General features: G+C 39.5%; 1 pseudogene; it reads left to right on the top strand.

Moving 5' to 3' along the window:
* The window catches only part of LOC102850813, a 20,763-nt pseudogene extending 18,657 nt beyond the window's left edge, over window positions 1-2,106 (top strand).
* The last annotated feature ends 6,148 nt before the right edge of the window (window positions 2,107-8,254 follow it).

The raw sequence follows: 8,254 nt of genomic DNA, 5'->3' as shown, positions 1-8,254 counted from the left end.
TACGCCCCTGTTCAGCATGAAGAAGCCAGAGAGTTGGCATCCAATTCCCAAATCAATAAGACAGTTGGTTTAATTACTATTGGAAAATGCTTGTCATTCCTCTGTAGCATCTGGTCCCCACTGGACTCTCATCATTTCCTTCACCTGCTCCCCCCACCGACCAAACCGCGGCTCTGCAACTGCATCCTGGCCCATCCTCACCCTTCTGCCCCCAACCCTCACCTCCTTGTACCCCCAATATGTTTTTCCCAATAAAAATATTAATAAAAAAATAAATTGAGAGGAATCTGTGTTCATGGATTGATAGAATTAACCCTGCTAAAATGTCAATATTACTCAAAGTTATTTACAGGGTCAGTGTAATCCCTATCAAAATTCCAATTCAATTCTTTTCAGAAATAGAAAAGGCAATATTAAAATTTATATATACTATTACAAGGGAGCCCTGAATAACCAAAACTGTTGAAAAAGAACAAAGTAGAGAACTCAAACTTCCCAATTTCTTAGTTTTTATAGCTTTCAACTTCTTATAACTTAATGCAAAGTTATGATAACTAAAATAATGTGGCACCAGCACAAATATAGCATGAACACCAATGAAATAGTACTGAAAGTCCAGAAATAGGAGGAGCTTCACTGGGTGCTAGAAACTAACTGCAAGCAGTCTAGGAATCTTTCATTCAGAATGGACATTAATATATTGGCTAAAGAAGAAAGCTTTTAAAAATGTGCCGTTTGCCCAAATTGCATGGCTTTTTAAAAGGGGTGAGAGATGCTGAGTGTTTTATATACCAGCATTGACTTCCCCACCCCCATGCTCAGACTCTTAAGTTTTCAGAAGGTTAAATATAGCGCCCTTTAAAAGAGAGAGAGAGAGAAAAAGGGGAAAGGAAGCAAGAAGAATTTGGTTAGTTGGCCTCTTTTTAAGAAGTGCTTCATCATAATCCTTCACCTCTCTGTGATGTTTTTCTGCAGCTCTCTTTGGCATCACTTGTTAGAAGAGCAACTGTGTAGGTATCTCTTAGCTCTCTGGGCATAGCAAATGGTTTGCATTTGGTTACTAACCTAAAGGCTGACAATTCAAATCCAGCCAGTGGTACCACGGGAGAGAAAGAAATCTGGAAATTTGATTTAGGGGAGCTCTGGTGGCCTAGTGGCAAGGAGCTGCAACTACAATCCCAGAGGCACACAGTTCGAATCCACCAGATGCTCTGCCGGGAAAAGGAGGGACAATCTCCTCCTGTACCAGTCAGATCTGATTTGACGGTACACTCACACAAAAATAAAAAATAAGAAAAAATTTTAAAAAAAGAAGAGCAACTGTAAAAGAAAACGAGCAAATTCCAAAATATGAAAAGGTTCACAATTTCAAGGTCCATATGTTCAGAGGGCCACATTGGTGTGAATATTGTTCCAATTTATATGGAGTCTCTTTGCTCAGGGAGTGAAATGTGCAGATTGTGGTTTGAATGTCCATAAGCAGTGTTCCAAGATGGTCCCAAATGACTATAAGCCAGACTTGAAATATGCCAAAAAAGGTGTACATCTGTGATGTTATGACGCTTGTGAAAGCACATATCACCAAGCAGCAGATAGTGGTGAGCATATGCATCAGGGAAATTGAATCCAGAGGTTTTAATTCTGAAGGACTATACCGAGTCTCAGGATTTAGTGATCTAATTAAAGATGTCAAGATGGCTTTTGACAGGGATGGAGAAAGCAGATATTTCTGTGAATATGTATGAAGATATCACTGGTGCACATAAACTGTACTTCAGGGATTTGCCAATTCCACTCATCACATATGATGCCTACCCTAAATTCATAGAATCTGCTAAAATCATGGATCCAAATGAGCAGCTGGAAACTCTTCATGAAGCACTAAAGCTGCTGCCCCCTGCTCAGTGAGAGACCTTCCAGTACTGCATGGCACATCTGAAGAGAATGATCCTTCATTTAAAAGAGAATCTTATGAATGCAGAGAACCTGGGAATTGGTTTTGGCCCCACCCTTATGAGATCTCCTGAGCTAGACACAATGGCTGCCTTGAATGATATCTGATACCAGAGACTGGTGGTGGAGCTGCTTATCAAAAATGAAGACATTTTATTTTACACTTTTAATTTGAAGGGAAAAGAAAGAAATGCTTTGATGAAGGAATGTTTTGTAGTAATTTAATTGGCTCTTATAGCTGATATATCTTCCACAAATCCTGATGCCACACTTCTCCTCATAGAGCCCAGCCTCCTGTATAATCTGTTCTGCATACAGTTTGAAAACGTATGGAGATAGGACACATCCCTGGCATACGTCCTTCCCAATTTTGAGCAATTGTTTCCTTGCTCCGTTCTGTGTATTGGTCCACGTATAGATTTCACATTTGCATGATCAAGTGTTCTGGGATTTCCATTCTTGTCAGAGTCAGTCACAGTTTCTTATCATCCACACAGTCAAATGCCTTTGCGTAATCAATGAAAGACATTTCTCTGGTATTCCCTGCTTTCAGCTAAGATCCATTTAATATTATCTACAATAACCCTAGTACCACAACCCCTTCTAAAAACAGCCTGGACTTCTGGCAGTTCTCTGCTGATGTGCTGTTCTAGTCGTTTTTGGATAATCTTCAGTAGAATCTTGCTTGCATGTGAAATCAATGATATTGTTCTGTAGTTTCCACACTCTGTTGGGTCACCCTTCTTTGGAATGGGAACAAATATAGATCTCTTCCAGTCAGTTGGCCAAGTGGTTGTTCTCCAGATTTCTTGGCACTACTTGGTGAGCACGCTCAGGGCAGCATCTGTTAGCTGAAAGATGTCAATTGGCATACCATCTATTCCAGGGGCCTTATGTTTTTGCTTTCTTCAAAGCAGCCTGAACTTCTTCCTTTATCCTCATAGGCTCTTGCTTATATGTAGTGTCATGAAATTCTTTTGTGTCTGCCAATTCTTTTCGATACAGTGACTTAGTATATTCTTTCCATCTTCTTTTAATACTTCCTGGATCATTTAACATTCTGCCTAAAGCATCCTTGACTATAGCAACTCGAGGTTTGAATTTGTTCTTCAGTTCCTTGAGCTTAAGAAATGCTGAGCGAGTTCAGCCCTTTCAATTTTCTGACTCCAACTCCTTGCACATTTCAATGTAATATTTTACTTTGTCATCCCGTGCTGCCTTTTGAAATCTTTTATTCAACGCTTTAGTATCTTGAATTCTTCCTTGTGCTTTGGCTTCTCTGCACTCCAGTGCAATTTTTAGAGTCTCTTCTGACATCCATTTTGGTCTACTCTGCCTCTTCTGTCTTTGCAATGACCGTTTGCACTCTTCCTGGATGATACCCTTAATATCCTCCCACAACTCATCTGGTCTTTGCTCATTCATGTTCAAGGCCTTAAGCCTGTTCCTGAGATGGTTCTGAAATTCATGTGGGATAGACTAAAAATCATATTTTGGTTCCCATATATTTGATTTAGTTTTCCTCAGCTTCAGCTTGAACTTGCATATGAGTAGTTGGCGGTCTGTTCCACAATCAGCTCCTGGCCTAGTTTTCACAACTGATACTGAGCTTCTCCAGTGGTTCTTTCCACAGATGTAATCAATCTGATTCCTATGCATACCATCAGGTGAAATCCATGGATATAACCTGTGTTTATGTCTCTTAAAAAATGTATTTGCAATGAATAAGTCATTGATTGTGCAAAATTCAATCAGTCTCTCTCCAGCTCCATTTCTGTCACCAAGTCCATGTTCTCCAACTACTGAATCTTCTTCTCTGTTCCCAACGTTTGCATTCCAGTCACCCATTATTATCAATGCATCTTGATTGCATTTTCGATTGATCTCCGACTGTAAAAGTTGATAGAAATCTTCTATTTCCTCTTCCTTGGCTCTGGTTGTTGGTGCATATATCTGAATGATAGCGGTATTCACTGGACTTCCTTGTACGCATATGTCGCTCATAATATTGTACTTCAAAATGGATCTAGAAATTACTTTCTTAACTATGAAAGCAACCCCATTTTCCTCATCTTTGCACCTCCAGAGTAATATATAATATGATCATCCGACTCAAAATGCCCCATGCCAGTCCATCTCATTTCACCAATACCTAGTATGTCAATATTTATGCATTGAATTTCTTCCTTAACGATATCTAATTTTCCTACATTCATGGTTCTCACATTCCATGTCCCAATCACTATTGTCTGGTTACAACTGTTCCTCTTCCTTTGTATTTCCATACTTGAAAGCTCAACTTCAGTTGCCCTTTCTGTTATTCTACATGTGTTCTCTTGTACATAGGGTTTTCAGAGGACTGCTATTTCAGAAGTGGATGGCCAATCCTTCTTCCTAGTCTGTCTTAATCTGAATGTTCGATGGTGCATTCCTTCTAATGGAAGTATGGTGACTTTGGCCATCTGTTTATCTTTTTCTTGAGTATACTGTTTTGCCACATTCCTTGAGAGTCTGTTTTTATTGTCTTAAAGCTGCTTTCCTTGAGGGTCAGTTTTTATTGTTATATTGCCACATTCCTTGAGGCTCAGTTTCTATTGTTCTATTGCCACAGTCTTTGTCAAAACCAGGTCTGATTGATCTCCTTTGTCAGCATGTCCTTTGCCATCCCCTATCATTGGCTGCTGGTACCAAGAATGTTGATTGTGGAATCAAGCAAACTAAAACTGTTAACAATTTCAATCTCTTCACCATCCATAATGATGCTGCCAATTGGCCCAGTAGTTAGAATCCTTGGGTGGTTTTGTTTGGTTTTTTGTGTGTTTTTTTATGTTGAGCATTAATCCATATTGAAGGCTGCAGTCTTTGACCTTCTATAGCAAGTTTATATATAAGTACTAGTAATTCAGGAAGGGTACATTTCCCTTCCTGGTAAACAGGCAGATTTTAAGATACAATTTACATATGACTGGGAAAAACAGCTTCAAAGAGGTAAATACTAATCTAGGAAAGATGCATTTCCTCTCCTGGTAAAGTGTTTAAACTCTTTTACATAACTAAATAAAAGAAACAGAGAATTCTAAGACAAGTTTTGGAGGCTGGAAAAAACTGATGTCCATTTTATAACTATGTAATTACAGTTTTATATTTGATATATATTTAGAGAATTCTAAACTTATTAATACCACCCCATTAAGACCATCAATGAGATGGACTGAAATAGCCCAACAATGGGCTCAAACATATTCTTAGGAAGATGGCAGAAGACCAGGGAGTATTCTTGATGTCACCTCTTAACAATAACAAACTTTATGAAAAAAGTGGATAATTTTACATTGTTTTTCCTATGTTATTGTATCATACCTAATTTAATACCACTCCTAATGATGGGGTGATATTAATTGTGAGGCTAAAAATAAAAACAGAGGTTGAAGCTCAACTCAAAAATCCTATGTCAGGATATTTTCCAAAAACAGAACTCGGAAAATCCTATGTCAGGACATTTTCTAAAACCAGGAAATCCTGTCAGGATATTTTCTAAAACCAGAACCCAGAAAATCCCATGACAGGACATTTTTCTGAAACCAGAACTCAGAAAATCCTATGTTAGGACCTTCCCCAAAACCAAAACTTAGGGAAAAAAACCTATATCAGGACATTTTTCTGAAACTAGAACTCAGAAATCTTATGTCAGGACATTCCTTGGAACCAGAACTCAGAAAATCCTATGTCAGAATGTTTTTCAAAACCAGAACTCAGAAAACCCCATATTAGGATCTTTCTCAAGACCAGAAACTTTATGCACCAATGAGCTACTGCAACTTCAACTCCTCTCACAACCCCCTCAAACACACTTGCTAAAACCCCATATAAACCACACACATACACACACACACACACACACACACACACCCCAAGCCCAAACTCCAACGCTACTCCCTTTGCTGAGTAACCCGGGGTGCAATAAACTTTGAGAAGAATTCTACCTCTACCTCGGGTGGTTCTTAGCTTCGACCTTTCATTAATAACTACTGAGTCACAGTTATATCCCTTTTTTCACAGCTATTCAACCCATCGGCTGAGTAAAATAATTTGAAAGGTCGAACTATATGAAGTAGAATATGCCATCTGCATTGGAGGAAGACTGATCAACAATCTGCATTATGCATATGATGCAATCTTGCTTACAGAAAGTGAAGAGGACGTGAAACACTTGGTACAGAAGATCAAAGCCTTCAATATGGTTTGCATCTCAACATCAAGAAAACAAAAATCCTCACCACTGGAACAATACACAACATTATGATAGATTGAGAACAGATGGAAGTTATCAACAATTTCATTTTATTTTGATTCACCAGCAACACTTATGATAGCAGCAGTCAAGAAATTGAAGATATTTCATTGGGAAAATCTGCTATCCAGGACCTCAAAGTGCTAAAGGGCAAGCAAGGATGTCACTTTAAAGACTAAGATGCACCTGGTGCAAGTCATGGGATCATCAATTGCTTCCTATGCATCTGAATGTTGGAAAATGAATAAGGATGACAAAAGAAGAAGGTATGTCTTTGAAAGGAGGTGCTGGCAAAGAGTATTGAACATCCCATGGACTGCCAAAGCAAAAATTAAGTCTGTCTTATAGGAGGTGCAACCAGGGTGTTTCTTAGAGGCAATATGGTGAAACTTTGGCTAACATACTTTGTGCATGTTGACAGGAGGAGAAAGTCCTTGGAAAGAGTAAGAAAATCTAAATTTAGGAGCTCTGGTGGCCTAGTGGCAAGAAGCTGCACTGTAATCCCAGAGGCGTGTGGTTCGAACCCACCAGATGCTCTCCTAGAGAAGGAGGGACAGTCTCCTCCTGTACCAGTCAGCTTTGATTTGGCGGTACACACACACAAATCGAGACTGAGATCTTAGAAATGGAAACACAAAGAAGGAGGAACAGCTGTAAGCAGACACTAGTGAATGGAACGTGGAATGTGAGAAGCATGAAAGTAGGAAAATTGGACATTGTTAAGAAAGAAATAGAACGCATAAATATTGACATACTAGGTATTGGTGAAATGAGAAGGCTTAGCATGGGACATTTTGAATCAGTTGATCATATCACATGCAAACAAGATTCTGCTGAATATTATCCAAAAACGATTGGAGCAATATGTCAACAGAGAACTGCCAGATGTGCAAGCTGGATTGAGAAGAGGTCATGGTACTAGAGATATTATAGCTAATGTTAGATGGATCTTGGCAGAAAGCAAAGAATACCAGAAGAATATCTATCTGTGCTTCATTGACTATGCAAAGACTTTTGACTGTGTGGATCACAATAAGCTGTGTCTGACTTTGAGAAGAATGGGAATCCCAGAACATTTGATTGTGCTAATGCAAAACCTATACTTGGATCAAGAGGCAGTCATCAGAACAGAGCAAGGAGACACTACATGGTTCAAAATCAAGAATGGTGTCCATCAGGGATGTATTTTGTCTCCATACCTTTTCAATCTGTATGCAGAACAGATCATCCAAGACGCTGGGCTGTACGAAGAGGAATGTGGCATCAGGATTGGTGGAAGAGTCATCAAAAACCTGCGTTATGCAGATGATACAACCCTGCTTGCTGAAACTGTGGAGGACCTGAAGCACTTGCTGCAGAAGGTCAAGGACTGCAGCCTCCTATGTGGATTGAAGCTCAACATCAAGAAAACAAAGATTCTCACCACTGGGCCAATTGACAGTATCAGAATGGATGGTGAAGAGATTGAGATAGTTAACAGTTTTAGTTTGCTTGGCTCCACAATCAACACTCTTGGTAACAGCAGCCAGGAAATCAAGAGACAAATTTCAATGGGAAAGTCGGCTGTGAGTGACCTCTCAAGAGTACTGATGCATAGCAAACAACTGCAAAGACCATGGACTGGGTCACACACATCTTAGTCTCTAAACTGGCATTGTTGCTCTCTAACACTCTGGGGCGGTCCTTGACAGCAGATTTTCCCAATGCAATTTGTCTTTTGATTTACTGACTCCTGGTACCAAGAGTGTTGATTGTGGAGCCAATCAAGCTGCAATTATTAAAAATCTCAATGTCTTCTCTGTCTATCACAGTGCTTTGTCTTCTTGATTTTGGGTTTAAGTCCATATAGAAGACTACAGTCCTTGACCTTTCAAGCAAACACTCCAGGCCCTCCTCAGTTTCAGCAAGCATGGTTGTGTCATCTGCATAGTGAAGGTGTTGATGAATCTTCCTCCAATCCTGATACCACATTCCTCCTCATAAAGTTCAGCCTCCTAAATTATCTGTTCC

The sequence above is a fragment of the Elephantulus edwardii genome, unplaced genomic scaffold, assembly GCF_000299155.1.
Source record: "Elephantulus edwardii isolate Elephantulus edwardi_28Jun2011 unplaced genomic scaffold, EleEdw1.0 scaffold00249, whole genome shotgun sequence".
Lineage (NCBI taxonomy): Eukaryota > Metazoa > Chordata > Mammalia > Macroscelidea > Macroscelididae > Elephantulus > Elephantulus edwardii.
The sequence above is the reverse complement of the archived record's forward strand: the minus strand, read 5'-3'. Positions and strand labels throughout refer to the sequence as shown.